At 37.5% G+C, this 16,744-nt stretch overlaps 1 pseudogene; it reads left to right on the top strand.

Moving 5' to 3' along the window:
• Nucleotides 1-13,350: 13,350 nt before the first annotated feature.
• Nucleotides 13,351-15,205, top strand: LOC145684359 (putative E3 ubiquitin-protein ligase makorin-1 pseudogene; annotated as a pseudogene).
• The last annotated feature ends 1,539 nt before the right edge of the window (nt 15,206-16,744 follow it).

Genomic DNA, 16,744 nt, shown 5'->3' on the forward strand with positions numbered 1-16,744 from the left:
TAGTTTTAATTTCAATGCTACAAATTCCATGAAAGGATTTTCACGACTATCGTTACAAAACGTCCAGTGCAGGGATAAAAGTGGGTCTGAAAAGGTAGGGGGACGCATTATGTCACGACGTCCAACTTGGTTATCTTTGCCCATTGTACTTTTTTTTAGGAAGTGCGGGGACGCCATATATATATATATATATATATATATATATATATATATATATATATATATATCGGAAGTAGGGTAACGATGTCCTCCCGTGTTCCTCTTCACTTTTACCTCTGGTCCAGTGTAATTATGCCTAACATTAGGTGATTAATACTAAAATTAAAACAAGTGAGTATCGTTTCATAGTGTGAAACTAAAACATATAAACTCTGTCAATTCAATATCTGAACTTAAAGTAGTGCGTCTATAAGTACTGGTTGCCACCAATTCCAGATTGAGAAAAAAAATGAAATGAAATCTTTGAGTTTTACGTCCCACGTTTATGCCAGCTAGGCTAAAGGAGACGGCGATGATGAGAAATGAATGAAAATGGTGGAATGAAGAAAGTGGGAGGAAACGTGAGAGCCCCAAGGAAACCCACGCACACAGTGCTTGTGCCACCACAAAAGTTCACTTGGCACGAGCTGGGATCGAACCCCATACACCAGAGGTGAACGCTCTACCACTGAGCCACCGCGGCCCTCCAGTTTCTGTTTGAATAGAGGGCAAAGAAAGGAGATAGAACCTATTCTTGGGACACTGTATCGATTGCAAAAATCCAGTTTTTGCTATCGTTTACCGTTTTTCCTCTACGGAAACTTTTACTGAAACCGGAACTAATAGAAAATTTGAACTACTTCCTGTTTTGGTAGAATGTTGTGGATCATTATTATATATTGTCTTGAGACGCTGAATTGATTGCAAAAAATGCTCCTCGCTGTCTATTACCGTATTTCTTATGTGATTATAAAATTTGAAACCGGAAATGGTTAATTTTAACCACTTCCGGTGTGATTAGAGCTTCAACTAAGAAGTTGAAACTTATTCTTGGGACGCTGAATCGATCGCGGAAAACCACATTTTGATAGCATTTATTGCTTTTGCTCTATGGAAATCGATATTGAAACCAGAAATCGATATTGAAACCAGAAATAAGAGTAAGTTCTGAGTAACTTTCCGTTTCGATAGAATGTTGTGGATATTTATGGTAATGTTCTCTTGAGACGATAAATCGTTTCCAAAAAACTGCTTCTCGCTATTTGCTCCCGTTTCCATTCTATACCGATAAACGTTGAAACCGGAAGTACTAATAAATTTGAACCACTTTCGGTTTTAGCAGAGTGTTGTGGATCATGGGCACCCGAAGAGGAGGGCAGGGTGGGGCCCGAGCCCTCCCCTCTGTGGCTCACGAAAATGTATTAAATTTCTGAAGATTTTCTTAATACAAATAATAAAAAAAAATACCAAACGTGATATAGCAACCAGGGAGATTAGCCGCCTCTAGAAAATTTTTTTCGGGGGCCCATGTTGTGGATAGTCGTGTTATGTTGTCTTGAGACGATGGGTCGTATACAAAGAAACTCTTCTTGCTATCTACCATGGTTTTTGTTCTATGGCGATAAACGCTGAAACCGGAAATGACTAATTATTTTAACTACATCCAGTTTGAATAGTGGGTTAACAGAGGAAATGAAACATATTCTTGGGTAGCTGAATCGATTACAAGAAACCGCATCTTTATAGCTTTAACGGTTTTTGCCCTATGCAACTCAGTATTTAAACCGGAAGTTGTCCCACCTGCTTGCAAAGTGTTGTTGACATTCTGCCTCATCCTGCCTATAATCTGGATCTTGAGCCCTAAGAAGTTTTGGCTCTTCCCAAAACTTATGGCCAACGCTACAGTTATGACGCGGAGGTAGAAGCAGCAGTTCGGCAATGGTGTTACTAGCAGCTAGGGCTGTGCGATATCCGGTTTTGAATATCGAACTTCGATATCGACCAAATATCGAAAGTCGATCGATATATCAAATATCGAAGGTTTGGAAATATATCGGTCGATAATATCGAAAAATATCGAAATATCGAAAAATCTCGAAATCTCGAAAAATCTCGAAATCTCGAAGAATATCGAAATATCGAAATATCGAAAAATATCGAAGTATCAAAATATCGAAAAATATCAAAGTATCGATATATCGATTTTGATATTTACAAAATATCGAAATTTCGATATTCACAAAATACCGATCGATCGATCGATATATCGAAGTATCGCACATCCCTACTAGCATCCATCACAATGCTTCCCCGACGGCATAAAAAAAACTTGTTTTGCGTTGGCTCAAGTGTGTTGCCCGTAATGGGGACTATACTGAAAAATGATGCCACCATTTGTAGCTGACACTAGAAGCTTCTCACTGATACTTGTATCGGTGCTATCTGTCAAACACAAATAAGGGTGCCACTTTGGAGGCATTACTTTCTGGATCACGCTCGTATTTTAAGTTTCACAAAGTGTATATTTTTATAGTGCTACCAAAATGTCTTGAGCCGTGGCAAGAATGCAAAGTAAAGCTCAAACCTACACGTTCAGCCAATGAGGGTTCAGCTGTTACTAAGAGAGAAAGAGGGTTAGCGAAAGGGAGTGGAATTCCTTCAGCCGATAGCAGCGCTCGGAACGGAAGACTAGGTATCAAATCAATCTGGTATATCTTATAACGCAGCTCACTATGTAGGAACAAGTATAATGTATATTACCTACATACATTCTTAGCAACTGAAAGTCAAGTATTTTTGCCAGTGATGTAAAGCGGAAACCTGTTCACTCTTTTTGCGAAAAATATTACGTTCTTAATAAAAGATGCTTGGATAGGAATTATTATTGTTATATGACCATGCAATTTAAATTATCACTTCTATTTAAGACACACAACACTGAAGATCAATTCTTAATTTAGTGTTTATTATAAAGGGTAGCAGAAAAATAATAGGGATGGCCAGAACCGGTTCCTCATGGAACCGGTTTCCGGATCTATTTGGATCCGGTTCTAGAAGATTCGGATCCGGAACTGGGTTTTCGAATCCAGATCTGGAACTGGTTCCCAAGATCCTGTTCCGGAACCGCGTTTTCGAATCCATGTCTCGAACCGGTTCCTGAGATCCGGTTCCGGAAAGGGTTCTAAATTTATGTATGATGTCGTCTGGTAAGGAGGAACGTGTGAACGTAATCGAACAGGATTTGTGTGTGTGTGTGTGTGTGTGTGTGAGCTACAACTGAGTTTATTTCTCGCGAACGAGTTCTGAAACAAATAGTGTAATACAAAATCACTACTGAACATAAACTAATTTCAGCTTTTACTACTCAAGTAACTTTTATTTATTAGCATGGAAAACATGAATATAGCTCTTCTTCCTGCTTTTTTTTTTATTTGAAGAACATAAAGATACATAAAAATCTTATTTTTCATAAATAAATTCTTCAGAAATATTAGATTTCTTTCCATGAAGTTATTCGTGTCCATTTTTTTAAAAAAGAAAAAGCATTATTTTATCTGAAAATTTTTGCGATTTTTTCTCGGTTTCAAATATTTCGGAAAATATTATGCCGACGTTTCAATTCACACAATTCAAAAAATTCTGATTTGTTTTTACTAATAACCTGACATTAGTACAAAAACTGCAAGAAAGAATAATTAAAAACTACATTTTAATACTGAGAAGTGCCATCACTAAATATAGTACTTGATAGTAAGTCTCGCTTATATTAGTTACATCTTATGGTCAATTTTAAAAATAAGATAATTTGAGAATAATATCACGCATTCTAGAAATAGGTAGAGAAGGAACCTGCTTGATTATTACTTAGTACCTTTCTATATACATCAGTGGGGTATTTTGTGGTCTACCGGGCCTACCGGCAGTAGCCCTAGAATATTACAAAATAAAATTATAATATGAACTGAATTATATTGATAATTTTATACTTTACCATCTTCTTTCAATGATATAAGTTTCTGAGAACTGTATGTATTTTAAAAACACTCACTAGATTCTTTGCAAGGAGTCTCTTTCGTTTTCTTAGAAGACCTTCGATTTGACAACGCAGCAGAAACCATGCTTTAGTTACTAACTGGAGCACGAATCATGTAGTTAAGAGCACATTCTCCATCGCTCTATCTCCAATCATAGCATACGAACGGGCTGCCAGTTAGTACCAGTTGCCTATAGAGTAATCGGATTCTTGGGCTTACGCGAAGGGTAAAGGGAAGTTATATGAATGATGAACAGTGCATTTTGAGAGTTGCTGGGAGTTAATTGTCTCGAACAACTTGAGCCTTGTTCCGTTGCGGTTTGCGTCAATGTAACGCAACTTTGTTTTACAATATTTTGCGATAGTTGGCATAGCTGTTATAAATTCTTGTTTCGTTGTTTCCTTGTGAAGGCTCATACAGACTGAGGCTCCCTTGTTGGATAATCGCCTATTTCTGCATTCTTTATTACACGCACAAACTCCTTTTACTCTGGTGAGTAGAGCTACAACCTATGCAAAGCAAAATGTAGGGACATTTCATGCAGCAAATTAAGGTAGAACTGTAGAAGGTATTATTATTATTATTATTATTATTATTATTATTATTATTATTATTATTATTATTATTATTATTATTATTATTATGTACAGGTGTTATAAAGGTGAGGGGTAGCCCAAGCCATCAAACCAATATACGCCACTGATATACATATGTTAAACGTATTTGGTAGACGACTGTGCATAAACAGGTCTTGTGAACTCGGCCGTTGGACAGACATCTATGCATATCAATGTTCTACTTGCTATATGTCAATTACAATTCCCATTATAGTATTACAAAAGGAAATTATTTTTAATTTTCTCAATTAAAGGTGTACATTTTAAAATAACAGTGAGCTATGTAACACACATCAACAATTTTAGAATTCAAGAACAAAGCTAAACATTTTCTGTCACTTACAATTTTAGAAAAAATAAACTACTGTATACTAAATTTTCTTTACTTTTACATACTCGTACTGGACACAAAATTGATTTCTTAATATGGTGATTAAAAAAGGATGTAAAACAAACCAAACTTTGTAGCCAATGAAACGGGGAATGAAACATGAGAGGTGATTAGTGTAACACTTAAATGGAATCTTCAGAAGCTGTTCGATAAAAGTCATTATCTATATTTGGGTGTTGAGCTTGTGAACGTCGATTTCTAGGAAGGTAATAATTTGATATAATATTCTGCAGATGAGAAAGTGCACTTTCAGTATCTCGGCGTATGTCTTGCACGCTGGAAATCAATGTATCTCGAGCCGCCACCTCTTCAAAGATTTCACCAATAGTGGAGCATGCTTGAAAATATTCCTTGAACAATTCGTTCAGAGTGGTGTCTCTTACTGATCCAGTAGAGTTGTTGTTGTTGTTGTTTATTGGTGATGCTCTTCTTTGTTCCATCATGCCCGATATACCTTGTTGGAACTGTCTTGTTGTTTCGAAGTTGGATCTTGAATTCACTTCGATGTTACTAGAGGATCTGGCTGGTGAGCTGGAATCTCTATGGCTCCAAAGCTGTGTTCCAAAGTCACGAATTGGCGTGTCTGTGTTTCTACTGCTGACGCGAGACGGTAATGTATCACCGTTTTTAATACTCCCTTGTACAAATATATCTGTATTTTCTCCTTGTAGTAGGTCATCAAATTGCGATTGAGTATCCCGATTTGGAGAATAATTGCACCGTTCGAGTTCTTGGAAGTAATTCGACCATTCTTGCATAATATTTTGGCCTGTTAGCCAGTTTCTGGAAGGAGTTGAAGACCCTTCTGGTCGATCATTGTTGATATAACAGTTGGTGGTTTCATTCATATTAGTAACTAATCTTTGAATACGACGTGGCAAATCACTATTAGCGACGGAGCTAGCTTGTGGAGAACTGAATGTTGGTGGTGGTGAACTTTGCAGACGATTTAACGCTAGACGGTCGATTGTACGGAATCGTAACACGACATCATCCATGTCTCTTAGGATATCCTCTAGTAGTTGTTCTATGTGCTGGGTTGGAGTTAAGTCATTGGTAGGTCTTCTGGTTAGAAGACAATCGCCAACGTCGTGACGTATTTCCGTTAACGAGCTCACATGGCGATACCTCTGCACCACACTCTTCATGTCTCTAAGGATCTCGTCAAGCAAGTAGTCAATGTATTTGCATCGAGAAGACGTGTCGGTGCCCATGTCACGTCCTTCTCGGACATCCTGATGATGATGGTGGTGATGATGATGATGGAAGGACATAAATTCTCTGGGCAACCTTGAGGAACGAATTTGAGATATGCCATCATCTGTCGATGGACTTAACAAGCCTATGTCATCGACGTTTGTATTGTATGTGGGTGATTGCGTCCATGTGACTCCAGAAGCACCCATACCGTAGGAAGATGAGGAGTCTCCGTCGTTAGTTTCCTGATCATGAGTGGCTCCTAAGTATGACCTAAGACCACCTGAACGTATACCGCTGAGTAAAGTTTCGAATCTTGGAGGTGAAAACTGTTGCTCTAACAAAACGTTCTCTCGTCGAACTCTGGTCAGTAACTCTTCTTCATTCTCACTGAGTCCACCTGCTTCTGAAGAGCTCTGGAGCTCACTAGTTGTTGGGTTGACGTCCTCTCCACTGTTTGGCCGAGCTTCTGCGCACAATTTCATCCTGTAATCCTCTGCAAGTTTACGCTTTTCCTCTAACGTCTCAACCCAATACATGTTCGGTATAATATAATTGGAAACCACTCGACACTCTGGACAGGATGGCGTCGAATTGAAATTCTCCCACTGAGTTCTTCTCCATGTTCGGATACACGACAAACAAAAACAATGATTACAATTGGTTAGAATTCCAAACTGACGTTCTTCAACAGGCTTTTCCATGACTTTCTCCAAACATATTCCACACATTTTATCCTTTGATCTGGCAATGGCAGACGAAATCTCGATATCCTTTTGTACATCCTTCACACAATTCTCGACATGCTCTCGCCGTTGCTCTGCGTCAGTAGGATCTAGACAACAGAGTCCACAGAAGTCACATACAATGTTCTGCGATACGTTATTTCGAGCAAAATTCCGTGTGAGATACGATCTCCTTTTGCGTCTTCGATGATTAGGGTTTCTCATGGTTAACACAGCAAACGAGGCCGGTACATTTCTTCTGGCCCGATGCGATCCAGGCATACTGCTCCTGGCAGTAGCGCGTATTCTTGAAAAGCTTTGTCTTCTGCGTGCATTAGTATTGTCATTGATATTGTTAATAGTATTTATATCCTCATCATCGCTTTCATTGTCTAGATCTTTGAAAAACGAAAGCATTATTATTTTATTCTATTTTTAAATCGTACAGTTTTAAATCAAATTCATTGACAAGGAGGTCCTTTTAGAGTCTATATCATTTTTTAAACATAATTTTTTCGATTTTTGGACATACTTGCTTCAACAAGCATTGTTGTTTCTTGGCAACTATTAACGATTGTTACGCTTTTAACGCTTTATAATGTATCTTGTTTATATTATAAAAGTTTAGCGCCACTTTTTCAAATTGACGACGTACGCTTTTAGCGCTTTATAATGTCTTATTTATATTATAGAAGTTTAGCGCCACTTTTTCAAATTGACGACGTACGCTTTTAGCGCTTTATAATGTCTTATTTATATTATAGAAGTTTAGCGCCACTTTTTCAAATTGACGACGTACGCTTTTAGCGCTTTATAATGTATCTTACTTATATTATAGAAGTTTAGCGCCACTTTTTCGAATTGACGACGTACGCTTTTAGCGCTTTATAATGTATCTTATTTATATTATAAGAGTTTAGCGCCACTTTTTCAAATTGATGACGTACGCTTTTAGCGCTTTATAATGTATCTTATTTATATTATAGAAGTTTAGCGTCACTTTTTCAAATTGACGACGTTAACAAGAGATCGAATCAAAGTCGTATATTAGACTAGTGACTACTGGAGGTTGAATTCGGGACGACATATTATGCGGAATGAATACGGTGGTGGTAATTTGGTAAATTAAAAAAAGGCGAAAATATCATATATTATTTTAGACTTCCAAACTGTATACTTACGAGAAATAGTAATACTATTGTCTTTTCTCTCACCATAGAACGGATCTCTCTCGATATCTTATATTATAGTTGCAGCAGTACAGTGTTAAAGGTTCTCTCGAAAGGTTGACATTCACTCTTAAGGGTTTTTTAAGTCCTTAATAATGCAAATCAATCCACTATGGATCACATCATGTTACTGAATACTGGTTATTATGTTGACGCCAAAGATACCTTGTGCACTTTGAAATTATGCTGTATTTAGAAATAAAAGACTCTCAATTGATTTTCTAAAGTGCTTTCAAAACTAGAAACAAATTGACAGCTCCAAAACACGTGAAGATTTGTTTTGAAGAAGGGAATCTACGTCACATAGTTATTGCGGTCACTCAGCGAGGGTCGAGTCATAAAACGTCATTTTAGCAACAGTGGGTGGAGGGTTTCCTTGGCAACAGACCTCAACATTCCAATGTTGCCGCTAAATAGTAAACACGTGTTTTCAGAAGGAAAGAAGCGTATGTCGTTTCGTTGTACGTGGAAGTGATTTGGAAGGGAAAAAAAAAGCTCCCTCGGACCAACATGTACAAACTGGGATGACAAACATATCCTTTCATCCATTCCAAAGAAACCAATATTTAGAGATTTTCCTTTCCGTTAAGACTCATAGGACAGTTCCAGCTGATGACTCACCGGGATGCTCACGAAGTGGCAACAGCGTACCACGTGCTTCTCCAAATGTCAATTTGTTTCTAGTTTTGAAAACACTTTAGATACAAGATTTCCAACTTACTTTTCGGAAACTAGGGTACCAAAAAAAAAAAAAAAAAAAGATTCAGCAGCCAGGGGCGGATCCAGAACTGACTTTGGGGGGGGGCGGTGGGTTGTCATACTGTTACTTAGAGCTACTTTTAAGAGCTTCAAACTCTGAGATGGGTTTTATTTATATATATAAAATAAGAAAGTTTTCTCTTCTGGGGGGGGGGGAATGGCGATCGCCCCGATCGCCTCCCTGGATCCGCCCCTGTCAGCAGCACAATATTGCAAAGCTCTGCTTATGCAGGTATAGGTAGAGCTAAATTATAGTCCGGAACAGTTTTATCTCAGCATTAACTTTAATTACAAAATCCTCTTTTCTGTAAACAGTATGATACAAAATCACTACAATGTAAAATCATCTAATACTAGGGTAACAAGAAAATTAGGAAATCCAAAAGTGGGTCTGAAGATTGCGATCTTGGCCAATAATTAGTTTTTGGATCAGAGGCCATAAAATTTTTGATGACCAATAAATCCAGTTTTCGTATTTTCTACGGAATAAGCACATCATACTAAGTTAAGTTATAATTTGAGTTTGGCTACACTGTTTGTAGTTTTCCAGATATAAGGCCTACAAGAAAATTTTTGATTGAATTATAATGGATTTTTTGATCCAAAAATAAAAAAGCGAATTTGAAATCTCAATGAAATTCCTGTTTCGCTTAGTGCTTTTCATTATTAGGACATTTTACAACATAGGACATTTTAGGTACATTTTACAACATAGGACATTTTAGGTACATTTTATAACATAGGACATTTTAGGTACATTTTACAACATAGGACATTTTAGGTACATTTTATAACATAGGACATTTTAGGTACATTTCACAACATAGGACATTTTAGGTACATTTTATAACATACGACATTTTAGGTACATTTTATAACATAGGACATTTTAGGTACCAATACTATAAAATCAATTACAGATAGTTCTCGACTTTCGTATGCTCCAGGGCTCTTTGTGTAAGTTGAAATTTATGTTATTCAATTTTCTTTTACCATAACCTAAAGGTTTTGTCGCAAACATGTATGAAAAATTACGAGAAAAAAACTGTTTTTAAACAATACTGTAATACAAAAATTTACTCATAATATCCTCTATAAATAGGGTAGAAAGCTGGTGATAAAAAAAATACTTAATAAAAAGTCAGCAACATTAATTAAATCACGTAATTGAATCGTCAGTTTTAAGGGCGCAGACTACTAAATATTTTTCAGAAGCTAACAATTTATCTTTTGCCCGTTTTTCATAAGTGAAAAGACATAATGAAATGTAACTTACCACAATAATACATAATGTTATTCTATATTCCAAAACACGAGTCGGAAGAATTTTCAGTGTTGCCATCCATAGAAATTACAATGTGACCAAAATTTGAATTACCTAAAAATCTAGGTTAAGGCAGCGACTAGAAAAATGAACTCAACGATAATTGATGACTTATCATGCTATCTTTGTTTCTTGTTAACTACTTTTTAAATAATGTGTGTATGTATTTTGTAATAACTTATTTATTTTATAATAACTTGTGTAAGTTGTTAGAAAATAAAGACAAATATTATTTATATGTGGTAGAGTGTGTAACTCTCGAATTGCAGTACAAATTTGGGATGAAAATATATCACTTATTTATACAGTCTTCCTCTTTTTTTTTTCAATTTCTCAAGAATTTGGTTTATGGAGTTATTTCGTTAAATCAGAGTTTAGAAATTTACAATATCGCGTCCGTTGGTTTTCTCGGGATACTCCCGTTTCCTTCCACATTCTCATATCACAAATTCTCCCATTAATTCACTTGCCTTACTCACCGTCTCTGTTAGCCTGAAGGGCATAAACGTGCAACGTTAAACTGTAAAATTTAATTTAGTTTTCATTTGGATATTGGAGAACATCTAGAATTTTTTTTTGACAATTCCGAAATTTAAGAGGTGACCGCATGCATTCCTCCCAAAATTTTTAGAGGATTTTGTCATTTTACAAATGTCTTATGTAAAGGAATCTGTGTGTTTGTGCTGGTGCCCACATTAAAGACTGATTGATTGGTTTTTGTAAATATATTTTTCATCGAACAATAATGTTTGCCTAATTTTTGTCTGTGCTGATTGTGTTTATTGCGATTTAGTGTATTACAGGAAAGGACAGAGACCTTTTGCAATATTATTATGTGTTGTTATTATATTGTAAGAAACGAGCAACATGTGGACTGATTCTCTGAAGAACTAATAACCGACTGTTCAGTGTTTTGCTGAATCAGCACTTTGCAAATATAATAGTTTTAATGTAATTGTTTTTGCGTTTTGTAATAAATTTGTGAGAGACTCTTTCCTGACTCCTCCCACTACCTTATACCATACCTCCCGTGACGTCTGGGACTCGCTTCTTGGCTCACCTCTAATAGTCGCCGAGCCCTGGGCTCGACCTTAAATCGGACAGGAGACTTCCGCTTTGAGAGGGTGGGTGCTGTAGTTGGATTGCAAGCTGGCGGATGGCTGTTGCATTTGGCCAGTGGACGAGAATTCGATACACAAGAAGGAACGGGAACGCGGCAGAAGTCCTAAACAGCAGAAGTCCTAAAAGGCAGAAGTCCTAAACGGCATTAGACCTAAAATGCACAAGTCCTAAAAATTATTTCGCGGCACAAGTCCTAAATGGCAGAAGTCCTAAAAGGCACAAGTCCTAAAAATCATATCGCGGCAGAAGTCCTAAAAATCATACCGCGGCAGAAGTCCTAAACTGCAGAAGTCCTAAAATTTAGGTCTAGTGCCTATATTTTTAGGACTTCTGCCGTTTAGGACTTCTGGATGTCACCCCCAGAATTGATCATCGAGGTGTGACTGCCTTTCGACAGACGTATATAATATAATAATACCAAAATAATACGTATATAATATAATAATAAATAGAATAGTAGCAGCAGTTCCCCCCAGAATACTAAGATTTCCCCCCAGGAACATTTTTTCTGAAAGAACGCCTGCCTTTCGTCTCCTGAGCTGATTAGGGCTGTTCCGATAATCGAGTAATCGATAACAATTCGATAAAATTTCAAAACCGTTTCATCGATAAAGAATTTTAATTTTATCGAATTATCGAACTTACGAGAATCCCGAAATGTTCGAGACTCTCGAAATGATCGAGACTCCGGAAATGTTCGAGACTCTCGAAATGTTCGGGACTCTCGAAGTGTTCGAGGCACTCGAAATGTAAGAAACATTAGACAACTTCGAGACACTCAAACTCTTCGAGAATCTCGAATTGTTTGAAAGCAGCAAATACAGAAATATATCAATATGATCGCATTTGTCGAGTCGCTTGAATATTTAGAAAAGTTCGGGATTATTGGAGTGTTCGAAAGAAACGATGTATTCAAGGTAATCATAGTTATATGTATTACATATATGCAGAGTGTTCATTTTAAAACTTCTCTCCTTAGCAATGTAGTGAAGGAAAAGTTTTTTCCCCTCAGATCTGCACAAGGTTTAAGCAGTCTGTCAGAAGAGACAAAGAAGAAGAGAAAACATGCATCACCCGAATGGAATTGGAATCCAAGACAACATTAGTCTACTAATAGTCACTTTGCCGATTGCGCCAATAACGGGGCAGGCAGAAAAATAATTTTACAGATGATTTCGACAAATACAACTTTGCAATAACTTATCAGATGAAAAAAGTTGTTTGACTAATTTGGCTGCAAGAAGAAATCATTGGAGAGGTGAAGGAACCGAACTGATAACACCCGAAACTTCGATAATACTCGAAATGTTGATAATACCCGAAACTTCGATAATACTCGAAATTTCGATAATACCCGAAACTTCGATAATACTCGAAATTTCGATAATACCCGAAACTTCGATAATTTCAAATACTCGAACGGTTTCGAGTAACCGATGACAACTCGATAAATTTTCACTCCCGAAGTTTGATAGGTCTTCAGCCTTATCGAACACCCCTAGAGCTGACTTCACCAGACTTTTAATTATTATTATGGCGATATCTGAAGTCAGTCTATAATTGTCCATCCCCATATATATATCTGGAAGAAATGCAGGCCAAACAATCAACGATCCGTGGACATTTCATGTGCAACGCTCCTGAGCTTGCAGGAAACAAGGTTAGAAGGATGCATAAGTGTGAAGCAGTGAATGGTATCCATTTTTTCAGCATCTGTTGTGTATGTAATGCCTCCTTGGTGTTCTACGTGGCTTTTTTTTTTCTATCACCTGTAGTATGTGCAACACTGTTAAGTTTGTATGTGCGTCATATTTAGGACTATGCGTCATCTGAGTCTCCGGTACGAGAAGATTCTGTTTATCTTATGTTCAAATTCGCAATGAATTCATTTTGCAAAAACTTTATCTTAAACAATTAGCATTGTTAAAAAAAAAGAAAACAATAATGCAGTGATTTTAAAACCGTAACAAAATTGGCTACCGTGGATATATTTAGTGTCGAATTTGGAGAATGTCGTCCGAGGCATATAGCCGATGGCCCCCCCGCGGGAACGTAGCTTGGGACGTACAACGAGGCTGCCGAGACGAGATACCAACGTGTGCCACTCCAACTTCAAGACCTTCAAATTCCAGTCTTAGGCTTCCAGGAGTATTGCCTCCAGTGTGCAGACACTTCGTACGGGGATACTGTGGCTACGGAAGACGGTGTAAATTTCGCCATCCGGTTCCACCTCTTATCAACACGTCCGTTGCTGCAGTTGCAAGGTTGAGTAACAGCAAAGAGTCCTCGTTGAATTGGAGACCGAAGAAGACTGTCAATTCCCCTCATCAAAGCTATGATAGTAGTAATAGTGTTCAATTCTTAGAATCAACACCAAGACCTACAGTTCCATCGTTAAGTGCCAATTGCGTTTACAGTTCGCCAACCGTTGAGTTCAACGATGACTACCGCTATTGGCAAAACCTTTACAACTACGACTGGGCTGCAGCACCGGAGTTCGTTCCCGCAAATCAAAGCAGTACTAGTGCTAACACCTCGTACAGTAATTATAATGAAAGTAGTAATTCTAATGATTGCCAGTTATTATCGACAAAATCGTATGCTGATGTCGCTAAATGTGATGACCTGACGGGTCAACAAAATGATCAGCAAAGAACTTTGTGTCCCTGTGCGACATTCGGACAGTGTCAATATGGTCCCTTATGTCTGTTTATGCACGGTGACGAATGCGAAATATGTGGTATTAAGTGTCTAAATCCATTTGACAAAACTCAACAAGAAGCTCATGTAAGGCAGTGTATGAAGAGACTTGAAAAGGATATGGAATACGCTTTCGCAGTTGCTAGGTCCAAAGATAAGATTTGCGGAATATGTTTAGAAACTGTTTTTGATAAGGAGAAAATGAGTGACCGTCGATTTGGAATTTTGCCCAATTGTAGCCATTGTTTCTGTCTCGGATGTATTCGCCAATGGAGGAAAGCAGAAGATTTGGACTCGAAAGTAATCAAATCGTGCCCCGAATGTCGAACCAAATCAGATTTTATTTGTCCTAGCAAGTATTGGGTTGACACGTTGGAGGACAAGCGGCAACTCATCGATAATTACAAAAAGGCCATGAGCACCAAGCAATGCAAATATTTTAACAAGGGACGTGGTAAATGCCCGTTTGGTAACGAATGCTTTTATCTTCATGCTCTCCCAGATGGCACAAGAGTCGATGTCGGTCCTCCAAGGCGAGCAAGAAGACAGAACGCCGATGGCGAGTATGTATTCTACGATTATTTTACGCTTTGGGATTACTTGGAGGAACGTGACAACGAAAACCTTCGAAGCACGTTAAGTGATATAAATATTGGTCCTGAAGTTGATGATGAATTAAATTACTTTTTGGATTACATTTTACGATGATAAGCACTTTTTTTTTTTTTACTTCATCCTCCTTACAAACCACAAAAAAGCCAAACTACCACTAAGGGGCAAATTAATATTTATTTAGTTATGTATAATAACATCGTATTATTTGAAGCCAATAGTTCAACTGAGTGAGTTACCTTCAAATATTTGAAATGTATATAAACTAGAGAAATAAGTATATTTTTATCCCCTATAAAATGTTTGCACACGATAATTATAATTGTAAAGAACTATTTTGTTCTACAAGCAATAATTAATTTCTTTAATTTTGTATCCAGCGAACAAATGGAAGAACACTGGATCTATATACTTAGTAACTAAAATACTATATTTGATATCCTTTTGTGGAACAGACATGAACACGTGTCTTATTTTTGTACAGTGGAAATTAATATATAGGGGGACAGAATCTAACATTTCAGTTGTTTCCTTTTTATTTATTGTCTTTGTATTTTACTACTTTAATTCTAGACTTCCGAACTATGTGCTATGGATAAGTAATACTGGTACGTAAAAAGTTTCACCAAAACGTCTATATCTGTCCGCTTGTTGACAGCTATCGGAGTAAAGACACTTAAGAGATAGTCAGAAACAGTTTTCTGGTATGGATTTAGTGTCCCAAGCATAGGTTGTATTACAGTTGTTATTTCTATCGGGAAAATAGACATCTACCGGTTTCAATTAGTATTGGGCACAAAACCCGATTTTTGAGATTATTTTTAAGTTTTTAATATATATTCTCGAGATATCAACCAGTTCGAGAACAGACGTTCTGATCTTCAGGGCCAGTATGAAGAAACTAAAACGAGGAATTGTGTATATATTGTAATGTACAGTAGGCAGGAAAAAACCTGCAACATGAGCATGTAAGTTTATTGTGAAACTACCCTTAACAGCCCAAGGAATCAACATAACGTCTAAGTAGCCCACGAATCACGGCAGGAGAAACCTCGACGTCCTCCCTTGTACACTTATTTTGGAGCAAAAGACTTTGTCGTTTCACAATAGACTTACATGCTCATGTTGCAGGTTTTTTTTTTTTTTACCGCAGACTGTACCACGTGCTCCTGTGTATAAACAATAACCACGTGCACCTTAATATGAAGTGCTACAGTTGCAGATGACGAGAGAACAGCGACACCACCAGTCACATTGATAACGTAGGAACAGCAGCGCCACTGTCTCACCTAGAACGTCTATATAACAGGAATTCAACGGCAGCTATTAGTCTCGGCTGGTTAACCTCTCCTCTAGCTTGCGCTGGAGCTCTAGGAGATATCTAACCCAAAGTCTTAGCTTGCTCGCAGCTCTCTCGGGATTCTCAACCTCAGTCACTTAATTTACCCGGAGTTCTGTAACTCTTAACCCCTCTCTCTGCTTGCTTCGGAGCATTGGGGATTCCTAAACTACTTCACGTAGCTTGCTTCGGAGCTCTGTGGAGATTCTGCTCTAGGCTGCTCGGGCTCTGGCTCACCTTTCTCTACCTTATATTAGAGAAGTTACATTATTGTAGTATTTCTGTAAAATACTGTTTATAGAAGATTTTTAAATAATAAAAACCGGTAGTGAGAAACAATTCCAAGCTATAATTTACAGTACCAAGATCTGCCTATCCATACACAGGGAAACCTTTACAATATAGTGTCCGGAGTGGGCAAAGTGGGCTCTGATTGGCTTATGGTTTGTCCAATCAGTTGTCGGCCTGAAGACTGGCTGTGATTGGTCAAAGGCTGGTGCTTTCTGACTGGTTGTTCAATCAGTTGTTGGCCTAATAACTAATTGTGTGACTAGTTCCTAGTTGATGCTTTCTGATTAGGGAAATCCAGGTCAGTGGCGGATGTAGAAAGTAAAACCTGGGGGGACAGCCAGTACCCACACTATGATATATATAAACTTTTAAAAATATATGAATAATAGCTTAAATTATTTTGTTACTGAAAAAACTGGGGGGTC

Source organism: Thermobia domestica, chromosome 4 (genome assembly GCF_964235325.1).
Source record: "Thermobia domestica chromosome 4, izTheDome1.hap1.1, whole genome shotgun sequence".
NCBI classification, from domain to species: domain Eukaryota; kingdom Metazoa; phylum Arthropoda; class Insecta; order Zygentoma; family Lepismatidae; genus Thermobia; species Thermobia domestica.